The sequence below is a fragment of the Leptosomus discolor genome, chromosome 6, assembly GCF_034619465.1.
Source record: "Leptosomus discolor isolate bLepDis1 chromosome 6, bLepDis1.hap2, whole genome shotgun sequence".
Classification (NCBI taxonomy): Eukaryota; Metazoa; Chordata; class Aves; order Leptosomiformes; family Leptosomidae; genus Leptosomus; species Leptosomus discolor.
In genome coordinates this window covers 825,828-838,430 of record NC_141396.1, presented here as the reverse complement: position 1 = coordinate 838,430, position 12,603 = coordinate 825,828, and positions in this window count along the sequence as shown.

The following is a 12,603-nucleotide window of genomic DNA, read 5'->3' as shown; positions in this document are numbered from 1 at the left end:
TATCTTTTGTAACTAAATTTCTTCTGATAAATACACCCGAGGTGTTGCTTCGTGTTAACCTGCAGACTGACACAGATAAAATTGGAAGGACCATAACAGGTCCTGTGCTTACCCTCGCAAGGAAGTGTTCCCTCCATGGAGAAGGATCACATCTGGGTGGTGGTTCAGTTCAATTCGTGACTGTAAAGGTTTCCTACTGGAAACTACAGAAGATAGTACTGTAATTACAGTCTTAATTACTTCGACCTTAACTAAAACGTTGAAACTGCTAATATGAAAAGAAAATTATTTACATTTTTTAGTGATAGAAGGATGGAGAGAAGACCCCTGTCTAAAAGAGAGTTGCCAAAAGAGGAGAAGACTCCTGTCCAAAAGAGGCGCCTGTGGAGCAGCACGTGCTCCAGGAGCGTGGGGAGATGCCTCTCCCCCAGAGGGCTGGTGATGCTGGCCAGCAGTAAGCCACCCTCAGGCTCCTCACGGACAACAGGCTCCGACAGTCACCCATCTACTTGCCCATCCTCTAGCCCTTGTGTATCTTACATCAGTATAAATCCTTTTTAGAAGTGGCCTTTTTGGTTAAGAATGTGCCACACATTTCCTACTGTAGGCAGCAGTAAGAAACACCAATTTCAAATGCTCCAAATTTGATCTTTCTGTTGGGCTGAGGGTGGTACGTGCGAGCGTGCACTGCAGCAGGGCGGGTGGCGTTTCCCCCCCGCGGATGCCTACGGAGCTCCCCGCGGGGTCACCTTCTGTGCCAGTGCTGGATCTGGCCACGTGAACCTGTTTGGTTGGTGGACAGTTACTTTTTTTTTTAAATGACTTTGTATACTGATTCCATAACCAAATTGCTCTTTTTTGTTGGTGTTCGTTAGTTGTCAGAAGAGGTTGGGGTTTTTTAAGGTCAGCAGCACATTTTTCCAGAAACGATCCACAGGGGAGATGATGAGCTGCTGGAGCTTAAATTTTCCTGTAATGTTCTCTCAGCTGCCGTCTGTGTATGTATCTATTCATGCATTTTGAAAGGGGGTGTACATGGCCTTTCTTCACAGCGGTATGGAGATAAGGCTAATGAGCTACATTGTTAGAATACTAATTGGCAAGTCTTTGCTGTGCAGGATGACCCAAAACTTCTTTGTTTAAAGGGAACAAGGTAGGGAAAATTCAAGCTGTCAAGAAGACCCCAGTTGAGCAACTGACATTCCTGGGAAGACGTGGAGGAAATGACTCAAAGGCTGCTTGGTTTTACTGCGCTGTAAATCTCGTACAACTTTCTTGATCGCAGCAAAGAGCAGAATTTGGCTCAGTGCTAATAAGGTGGTTTCCGGCAGATTAATAATCATCCATTTCTGTGAAAGCGCAGGGTGTCTCGTTGCACAGAATTTCTGCTTTAATGTTTCGGGGGCCGTTACAAACTGAAATGCATCGAAATGACAGCGTCGGTCTGAATTTATAGCTGGGATGAGATGGAGGTCCTCGGGCTGGTGCTTCGGCACAGCGCGGATTCGAGGCATGTCTGGGAAAGCTCTTTCATCACGGAGAGCTCTCGGTTTGCCGAGAGGCTGCTGTCTGCTGCGTTGCCGGCTCCCACAGGAAAACAGTCTGAAGCGGACCTGCGGAGATTTTCCTCCTAAGTAGAGCATCAGTTTTGTTACGGCAGCAGCTTTGTGTTGTGCTCCCTGGGCAGGGAGTGCCTGGGACAGTCCTAATCCTTTACTTCATCCTCTCTGCGATCGAGAAGCCCACGTTCCTGTTTTGTTTAGGGGAATCTGATAGACAGCGTCACTCGTACGGGCGCTCCTGTACCTGTGAGAAGTAGTGAGGAGCTTTCTCGGGGGGTAACCACCCTGTAAATCTGGGCACAGCAGCTGCAGCTCTGTGTCGTGTCTGCTTCCCCCTCCAGACCCAGCAGCTTCCATCCCGTCCCTTTCGCTCAGCTGCAGCCGCGCTCCCGGCAGAGCCCGGAATTTGGAACAAATCCCCCCGAGACGCTCGTACGTGAGCCGAGCGTTTGGTGGCACCGTTCGCGGAGCAGACACGCTCCGCAGCGACGCCTCGTTTCACGGCTGCGTCCTGTGTGGGGTTTTTCCTGGGCCCAAACAACGAATCGGTAGCGATAATCGAAACACACGTTCAGCGTAACTCGGTACTGAACCGAGGCTGGCGCTGTAAAAGCCTGGTCCACGGAGCTGTTTTTAAAGATAATCACTCGTTTAATCTTTCACGCCCCAGAGGACTCCCAGGCAGATTCAGTTGTCATTAAGTCTGAAGTGTTCTTCCCCTTAATTTTCTTCTTGCTGAGTTCCTGTAAATAATAAGAACACATATTTTTGTAACGTACCAGACTCAGTATTAGCCTGAAGAATTAATTAGCTGGAAAATCTATTATAAAGTGAACTTTAAAAAAAAAAAGCATTATATTTGTTAAATGAATATGTTTGTGTACAGACCCCCTACATACAGATACAAATACATTTTATATGCATAGCATTAATTTGCAAGGCTTGCAGCAGTCCGAACCTTCAGAGAAGCCGTTATACTGGTGTGTAATAGCAAAGGAAGAAAACAAAAATACATTTTTGAGCATACTCTGGCACAAATTAGCAGGAACCTTTTCTTGGTTCCTGTCAGGGATCTCATCCTTTCGCTGCTGATCGAGAGCCAAGATGCACAACAAAACACTTCAGTATTATCTGGAGAATCAAGTTTTGAGCATAAACGCAAATTAGCTAGACTAACATTAATTTTTTATGACTAGTTCACAGTGGTGATAGGCACAACTTTTTGTGGATTCATGCTCTTTATTCCTAAAGATTTCAGCTAATAGGCCTGAAAAAGTGGAACAACTGTTTGATCATATCATATGTACCATCATAGACTCGATGATCCTTATGGGTCCCTTCCCACTTGAGATATTCCATGATTCTGTGCGATGATGGATACCATGTGTCCTTTCCAATGCTGCCATAATGTGCATAAAAGCATAAAAACGTGTTGTGAAGGTTTTGGGTTGAGATGTGTTGGGAACAGTCACAATTCTGAAGATTTTTGGTTAGATACTTGGGCGAGAATAATGAACACTCGAGTTGCTGTTTAGGATTATTAGCTATTAGGATGCTGTGTTATCAAGGCTTAAACTTGTAGTTTTCTGGGTTTAGTGCAGTTTTGTAATGACACAGAAACAGCATGTCTGCCTGCCCAGCCCCAAACCGAGTCATTGTGTCACATAATCCCCGTTCAGTTCCGAATCCCTGCAGATGGTGTGACGAGAGGCAGGTGGGTGAGGAGACAGAGGTTCACGGGGCTGGGCAGGCTGGGGCGGGCGGGCGGCGGTGCTGGGAACACGCACCCAGCAGCGCCGGGCACGACCTGCCCTCGCTGGCAGAGCCGTGGGCGCTCGTCGGCGCTTTTGGAGACGCTGTCCAAGTGCAGGGCGAGTGCGAGAGGCGCCTCGGAGGTCAGGCTGGCTCCCGGGTGGAAAACCCCTGCAGCAGCCGCTGCCGCTGCCTGCGGGTCGGGGCTCTCGGGGCGCTGGCCGGACGGCAGAGAGTGGGCAGCCTGGCCGGGGGGTGGATGTGGCGCGGGACGGCTCCAGACTGACCGTGCTGGAGAGGTGAGCCTGAGGGCGGCCGTGTGGCCGTGGGATGCTGCTCGGCATCTTCCCCAAGCCCCAGCTGTCCGTGGGGTTGGGGTGTTACTGTGCTCCGCTGGCACCACCGCGAATTCTGCTGCTGCACCCAGGGGAGCAGGGTGTCTCTCAGCTGCTCCACCGCGGCGCCAACGCGAGGGCTTCCTTCCTACGCGTGCCGGGTCCAGCGGGCGAGGTCAGCCCTGCAGCCCCTACGAGCGTGCCCCCGGGTCCTGCACGCCCCCAGCCCACCGCGTCTGCTGCATGGTGGTCTTCAGCGCGTGTCTGCAGCGGGGCTGGTATGCACCGCCGACGCGTCTGCACTCCGGGGTCATCAGAAATCCCAGATAAACCTCCCCGGGAAGGGAGAACACGTCCAAGTGACTAAGACCCATAATGGCCTTGTGCAGATCTGTAGAGGCAGATGTAGGCAATTGTGCTCCGTCAATGGCTTTTTCTAAAGACAGATTTCCCCCATGGTCCTTTTCCTTCTTGCCATAAACAAGAGCACACCCTAGGGGTACAACAAATGGATGAAATGAGTGTCAGGACGGCTGTCAAGGAGATACCAGCGCGCATTAGCAGTGCTGTGATGGTCATGAAGGTGAGAGGACTGTAAAATAGTCACATGTCGTCAAATCAAAGCAACCTGTGCTAATTGTACCGGGAGAGTGACTGTGGAATCCTGAAGGCTGTAAATTTATAATTTAACAGATTTCTGAGGGTGTTAATTGTACTGATGTTTCCTAAAAACCGCCATGAAAAGGTTGTCGAGGAAAGAGAGGAACGTTTCAGTACGATGAAGCTGCTGCCTTCAAGCCCGACGACCCAGGGGTTCCTTGTCGGGGCTGAGATGGGGCTGACGTCTTGCCCCCAACGCTCGCCCTTGGGCTGCCTTTCCCCCGGGAGCAGCCTGCGTGGCGGTCGGGGTGTCAGCCTGCATTTTCTGCATTACCTCTACATTTACAGCTTGACTGGGCTCCCTGCCGCTTTGGAGCCCTTCCTTTCCAAATGTCACGTATTAATGCCGCGGCTGATCTCCTGTCTGTCCCCTGGTGCTCTATAATAAGCAGTAAAGCTTGTGAGCAGCCGGGGTCTCGACAGATTGTCAGGTTTTTATTACTTTTCTCTCTTTCAGAGCTGTTTCAATTATTTGTTTCCACTGCCCTTCAGAGCCGATGTAGTGCAGAGTGGGTGAACCAGGGGCACGTCTTTATTCCCGGCTACGTTGTGCAATTCTGATTTTCCAACAGCTCGGAAGACTGGGCCCTGAATTTAGCAGGGGGCACGTGTTCGCTGTCGCAGCAGAAGGGTCCGTTGCAACGCCCGTGTGTGAGCGGCTCCGGACAGGGCTGGGCGCTGGGCTCAGCGCTGGGCCGGGCAGCGGCGGGCGCCCCCCTGCCTCCCCCCGCTGCCGAGGCAGGCGCGCTGGGCTCTGCGTCGCCTGCTGCCGCCGCCAAAAGGCTCCGCTTTCTGCAGGTGAACTTCCAAAGTACAAAAAGGTCCGTTCCTTCCCATCGGGCTGGGCTGCGGGGAGCTGAACGGCTGCTTTGTCCGCAGTTCTCACAGGAGCTCCCCAGCCACGAAATTCCCGATCCCCAGCGGCAGTGGGGATGCTCCCAAGCTCAAGGCTGTATTTCCTCGTGGGCTGCTTCAGCCCCTCCAGCTGCGGCAGCAGGCGGGCGCACGTGCTGCGTGAGGGATTCCAGCCATGGGCTCGCTGCTCACGCACAGCAAACAGGGGTTTCTGCAAGGGTTAAGTGCCGGCAGAGTTTTTAAAATCCACATCGTTGCAAATACAGAAAACAAATATGATAAATAATTTTCTTTAGTTGGAAAACAAATGGATGCTATTTATGTTTTCTGGGTACGTAGCAGAGTGATATTGCCTAATATTTTATGTATAACACAACACATAAATATATTTTATAGCTGTCGTGCCATACTTTCCAGTGCCTCGATGACTGTCTTCTCATAGATTTGTCTTTTCAAAAAGCATTCTAACATCGTTTACCAATTACATGAAAAGTATACGTGAATGTATTACAAATTCCCTCATAAGCACCATTTACCCAAATGAAATACCCCCATAATTAGGGGATCATACCAGCAACTAACTCAAACCAGGTTTCTAAAAGGCAAACCAAATAGTTTTCGGTGCAGAATGAGCCATTATTCTAAAAAGAGTGCATGATTAAAATAGATAAATTTAACCCGTTCTGGTGGGTGTACGAGAACCAAGGCCGTGCTGTCACGTGCCGCTTTTTGGATGGTGTAGGAATCATCAGACCGTTTTAAATACAAATCTTCTTCTCATTCTCTGTTACACACTGCTTCAAAATCCTGCATGAAAAGAAAATGCTACGGAGTTCTTCTATGCACATACGTGTATATGTATATGTGTGTGTGTGTACAATGAATAGTATCCAGTTTATTCCAAAAAATTTTATCACAAATAAATCCTTTGTCACGGAAGGAAACAGCTTTTAAAAACCCTGCTATTAAGCATCAAAGGACCCTATTTTTTCCTGTAGCAGAAGCAGTTCTTGGCGTATCTGTGTCAGATTTCCTCCATTAAAGAGAGACAGAGAAGCCTGGTCGTGCTGCAAGAGCCCCTGCCGTCCTGCACTTAATTCGTGTCTGTGATCTGATGCCAGACACCCAGCTTTGCCCTACGCGTGCGTCTGTTTGTAGCACGAAATTGTGCAGAAAAGCGAACAGAAATGGTTAAAAATCGGCTGTACTGGTTGTTGCCCTCGTTAGTCACCGTCTCAGCAGCACGCTGTGATGGGAGGTGACGGGGCTGCGAGCTCCGATCTGGGTCAGGGCTTGGGCGGGCAGCTCGCCCTGGGAGGCGATGCCTGAAACCCCCCACCCCGGCTCGCCCCAGCCCCGGGGGGGTGCTGAGGAGCTTCAGGGGGGCCCAGGGCCCCAGGAACAGCGTTTCCGATTGCAGTCCTATAAATATTTATGAAGTGAAATGCTTTTATGCTCCTGAATGGTTCTTCTGCAGAGCGTATGCTCGTAAGGTTTACACCATACATGGGTAACGTTGGGTAATTTCCCGTTGGTTGGTGTATCTGACTATTTTAAGGGAGGCAAAACCCCAGAATTTTCCAAATCGGTGTGGTCAGGAGCAAAACACGCCATAAACATAGTCACTGAGATATCTTCCAAAAATCGTTCTTAATGCTGAAATACCAAAATCAAAACAAAAATTAAGGATTTAGCGACATAATAATTGGACAGTAAAAGACTGAATTGCTGATGACTGAGATTCTTGGAGCTGGTAATGGACACTCCTGCCACAAAAGCCATTTGAACGCGGCCTCGAAGGCAGCCAGCCCTGCTGCCCGGTATTTATGGCTGGGCTGGCAGCTGGGGCCGGTGGCCATGGGGAGCTGGGGCTCCCGGGGCACAGCGCCGGGCACAGAGGGGAGGGTCAGGCTCGCCCTGGCACCGCAGGAGTCGGGCAGCATCAGACCAAAAGGGTCTCACCTAAAGGGAGAGCGTGGAAGGTGCCGTAGCTACTGTGAATCACCACAGCTTCATTGCAACGGGCAGAGAATGTCCTCTTTCTCCCCAGGGAAAAAAAAAAAAAAAAGAAAAGGAAAAGAAAAAGGAAAAGAAACAGAAAAAGGAAAAGAAACAGAAAAAGGAAAAGAAAAAGAAAAAGAAAAAGAAAAAGAAAAAGAAAAAGAAAAAGAAAAAGAAAAAGAAAAAGAAAAAGAAAAAGAAAAAGAAAAAGAAAAAGAAAAAGAAAAAGAAAAAGAAAAAAAAGAGGTTGTCCCCCCTTGCTCACCAGGGACCTGCCCCGTCATCTTCCTGGATGTAAAACCTTCACCATTCTGTGGAACCTATTTGAACTAAATGGCCACTTTTTTTCTCTATTTGAAGTGGTTAAATAACGCCCTCAATGTTTCATCCTGCTCATGACGTCTTGTCTTCCAGTTTTTCATGACCTCCTCCCTCCTGTGCAGTAGTTACCGATGGGTTATCTGCATTTATAAGAAGCAGCGCTGAATGTGCCCTAGATTTACTCGTGCACGTGGATCTAGTGGGAGAAGAAGGGGAGGGTGAAGAGGAAGCCCAGCCGAGCCCCTTTGTCTCAACATGACAATGAAATTCCACGGGTTTATTCTCAGCATGGCTGGTCAGTGGGAAGACAGGAGAGAGTTCGCACTCACACCTACGCGTGGCAAAGCTCGCGGGCCCCCACGGCGCGTGGTCGGGTCCCAGGAGGCTGGTTCGTCGCCCACCTCCCTCCCGCAGGGGGCAGCTGGGTTCCAGCCGCCCTCGAGCTTCGCAGGCAATAAAGAGCCTCGGGCTGGGGCAAAAAAGAGCCTGGGGGCAGAGGGGTGACCTGCCTCCAGCAGCTCCGGCCCTCCCCGCCATGCCCGCAGGACCGGCTGGCCATGCCACCGCGCCGCGCCAGGCTGGGATGAGCCCGGGCTCGCGAAAGGCGTTTGGCTGATGGGCGCTGGGGACTGAAGCCACCGACTCGGGTTCGCTCTGCCGAGTCCTGGCGATGTGGCCCGAGGCAGAACGCCTCCAGGCCAGAAAGGACTGGTGTAGTCCCCAAATTCGCTGCGTCTTTGGCCTTGCCAGCAAGTTCACCGGCTGCGGCGCTGGGCACGCCGTGAAGCACGCCTCCCGGTGACACTGACTGCGCGTTGTTGCGGTGCTCGAGCAAACAGTATTTCACATCTCCAGCCAAACTGAACTTGCCCCCGTGTTTCAGCTGATTATCAGCTCTGCTTAACCGAAGCGGAGGAAGATGCCGTAAAGTATTAACTGAGCCCGTGACGTGTGGTTTAGCCGCCTTCCCGCTCTTCCCCGGACATCCCTCACCTCTTCCCCAGCGATTGCAAGAGGCTCGTGGCCGGCGCTGGTGGTGCCCGTCCCTCCCAGCCGTACGGCCCCTCGTGCTGCCCCTGCGCGGGCCAGCGTGGCTGCGGGGGCAGTGGCCCGTTGGCTGAGTGCCCGTGGGGACGGCCTCGTCCCCAACCGCCAGCCGCCTCCAGGGCCGTATGGCAGGCCGGGATTTGGGGATCAGGGTGGTGTCTTTAACCAGCTCCCAGCAAACCCCCCTGGTGCCCTTTGCAAGCCAAGACACGCTGGTATCTGCAGCGCCTTCCGTCGCAGAGGCCATGCACACAACAGGCTGCTGGAGGCAGCCGTTCCTCCGCCGTACAAAATGCTCCCCGTAATCTTCGCTGAATTGTGTTCCTCCATTGCTGTATTTGAGTGAAGCTGCAGGTTTTCACCGCTGAGGTGCACAAATACCGGAGCTCCGTCCGTTACCATTTTTGACATGCTGCTTTTGTCCCGTTTTTACACCTTTCTGAAAAAAACGTCTCTTTGGCAGAAGATTGCACAGTGAGAGAGTGATAACTGTGTTCCTTTTTAAAAAAGCCAACATCAGCCCTCCAGCCAGTGCCCCAGACAGCATTTAAGTGACATTGGAACTGGCAGCGGCCGTGATCTCGGGTGAGCGCACAGCACCGCTCCTGGCCTTCACCTAAACGCGTTGTGACTCCCTCCCCCTGCCCCGGCTCTGCCTAGCTGGCTGCTCCTCGCAGTGACATGCTAGAGCATAAAGCAAAGTGGCATCTTTAAAATTCAGCATTATTTACCCGGGATTTCTCTACGTTCCGTGTCTTTTTAGGAATTACTCATTAAAATTCTTGGGGTTTTGTTTTCCCCACGTGAGCAGTGCAGCCCCTGCCTCGAGGCCGCCGGGCAGCCGGGTGGGCTGGGAAAGGTTAATTCGATCCCCACACAGCGCAAGAGGGCACGGGGGATTCAGTGTGCCTGCGGTGAGGTCTGGGGGGAGAGGGGATGGGGAATGGGGCTGCTCTTCCTCCCTGGTCGCTGGCTGAACTGCTGTGCTTTGCCCCAGAGATCCCCTTCTGCCCGGCGCTGGGCGTCTGGCTCAGTGTGCAGAGGGAGGAAGAGTGGTCCGAGGCCGGAGCGCACAGAGGGATGGACCAGCCCGGAGGCAGCCCCCTTTCCTCCTAAGGGCAGGGCGTCCTTTGGTGCCATCTCTCCCACGTGAGGAGGTGGAATTTGGCCCCACAGGTATTATTAACTTGTCCCCTCCGTGATGCCGCTCCTTCCCTGCCCATGGTGCTTCCTCAAAACTACCAGCAGGAATCACTGTCTCTGAAGGAGCTCGTACTGCTGCCTTGGCTCTGGGTGTCCCCCGTGCCTGGCAGTGGGATTTAGCCCCCATCACTGTCCTGGCGCACGGCGAGGTGGGAGTCCGTACGGGACGGCCATCGAACCCCGGGCTTGGAGATGGGGAGTCCTTCCTGCTCGGAGGGCGTGTTCAGCCACCGCATTAGGGAGCTTTCTCTCTTACCGGCTCTTTGCCCGCTCAGAAATGTCGCTGGGCTTGCCGTGGCCTTGCCTTTAGTCTCCGTGCCCCTCCTGGGGGGCACTAACGATCAAACAGCCCGGCTCCAGCGCAGGGGCGGCCGCGTCTCGGCGCTGCAGGTCGCTGCTCGTGCGCTCGCTCTTGCGCGGGGCCCCGACCCGCAGCCCGTCCCGCGCCCCGGGAGCCCTCGTGCCCAGCGGGATGGAGGCTCCGCAGGGAGGGCTGCGGGGGGCAGCTCAGGAGAGGCGGCCTCGGGAGCGGCGTGAAGCTCGACGGGGCAGGTTTTAAATTCGCCATTCGTCATTATCATCACTGTGTCCCGAGCCTTACCTGGGAACTGTCAGGGGAGCGTTGCTTCAGAAAAACAGTCATGTCATGTATGGTAGAGCCCACAGAAAATAGTACCTTTAACTTTTAATAAATTACCTTTCTTTTTCAGAGCAAAACCAGCAGTTGGACAGGCTACTCCAACTGGAGACCTAACTGAGGGCTACTTAACACAACCCAGCAGACCCCGTGAAACGGAAACGTCATAGTCCTTGGGACTAGAAATCGTGTGCGGGAGAGAGAAGCCCAGCTGTAGTTAACCCTTATTTTTATTTCATTCTGTAGGTGCCTGCGCTGCCTCCGAAACTTGTGTTGAGTTTACAAAGCTGCAGAGAGGATCCCTTGATCCTGGAGTTCTAAAAACTCTCCAGATACTTGTACAGCCGTCACCTGCTTTAAACCAGACAGCGCCAACAGCAAAGGGAGCTACCGAAATGTAAGAAAATTAATCGTTCAGAGAAGTGTCGTGTTTTCACTGAAGTAATACGAAATTTTAAGTCCAAGGTTATGGATTTTGGTATCAGCATATGATTATATCACAAAGGTAATTGAACAAATTCCATTGCTACCAGATACAAACACCAGTGCTGGGATTACATCGATGAGCTATGTTTTCACTTCTGCATTTCACACCTAAAACGTGTCCATTTTGAGTCCTGCTTAAACACTCGGTGTCTTAAAATGTTTTATTTGCGTGGAAGAGCAGCAGACAACGGTTGCAGTGACCCCCTGCAGTCTATGGCACCGCGATCCCTGGCTGGGAGCCTGCAGGGACGTGCTGTGCTGGCACCTCGGAAAATGCCTTACTTCGGAGGCCTGACAGGGCGGGCGGTGCTCCAGGATTTGGGGCGCTGGGGCGGGTGGTGGGCACCCGGGGCGCTGCGGGGGCCGGCACGGTGACGGCGAGTGCGTTTGGAGGGGGCCTGGAGCCGCCTCGTCGCTGTTGGCTCAGGCCAGGCTTCTGCACCCCGTGGGCCTGCGCCCAGAATTTCAGTTCCATTCTCTCGTTCATTAGAGGTTCTTAATCATGGGGGTTTTTTAATTGGACAGCTAACTGTACAGGACAGGTACGTGTGTAAATAAGGGATTACGCTGATGTATATGTTAATATTTGTATGTAAAGAGATCTGTACATAGGAAAGAAATACTGGCTCCAAGAATGTTTTCAAAACGGTTTCTTTCTTACAAATGCACAGACAGGGAGTTTACATCCATGTGCTCCTTAGTTCCCACGTGAGGGTTGTCGCTCAGTTCTCAGTCCCTTTGCGTTCGATCCCGCTGGGGCTCTGCACGACGCGTTTGTACGGCGAGTCCTCGCCCGGGGGCGGCGCCACGCCCTGTCCGTGCGATGAGCTGCGCCGGGTCTCGCCCGCTGCCTCCTCACCTCTGGGTCTCGCGCGTCGTTTGGAAACGTGGTCGGAAAGCCACAGGACCGTGGCAGGGCGGGGGGCAGCGCCCCGGTCTGGGGCCTTTATCCTGCAGCCCCTCCGTCCCTCGGTGCGGGTGTAACCTGGGGTGTGCGCCCGGGGGGACGACCCCCAGCCCCGCTCCGGCTGGCCCCCAGGCCCGCAGCCCCAAGCGGGGGCCGCTCTGGTTCCCCACCCGCGAGCACCCTTCGTACAAGTCCAGATGTCCTTCCAGTAAGGACGAGCCGGACAAACCAGGCGTGTCGCCGGCACAGCGCGATGGCCAGTGGCCCTGTTGGTTCCGGCGCCTGGCGGAGCTCCACAGCGGGGGAACGCTCCCTGCCCGCCTCCCCCGGCCTGCGCCCAGGACCGCGGCCGCCCCGAAACCCGCCGGAGCCGCAGGTCGCTTCGCCCGCAGCCACGCGCGGGGCGTTTCAGGCCTGCGCTGCTCGTCCGAGCTGCCGGAGGACCGTGGCCGTTGTTCACCCTGCTCCAGTCGTACCCGTGGCCTTCAGTGCATCCCCGAGTGCCTTACACAGCTGGTGAACACAACCCCTGGCCGTGAAGAGACAATGCACCCCAGCGTCCCTCCCTGCCGCGGGGGGCACCACCGCCCCCGCCCCGGGCAGCGTGCGAGAGCACCGACGTGGGTTTGGTCCAGACTCAGGAATCGTGTTGTGAGCACGTGTGTCACACCCTGTGCAGAGGTGTTGTACAGCTGGTGAAAAGGAACCGGTGTAAACTTATGCAAAGCGTAAACCAGAGAAAATGTGGGGTTTTTTTCCCTCGATGGCCAGTGTGCCGTGACTTGCGTCCTCTGCTGTGACCCTACCGGCCGTACCCTCGATGCGTCACGTTTGGTT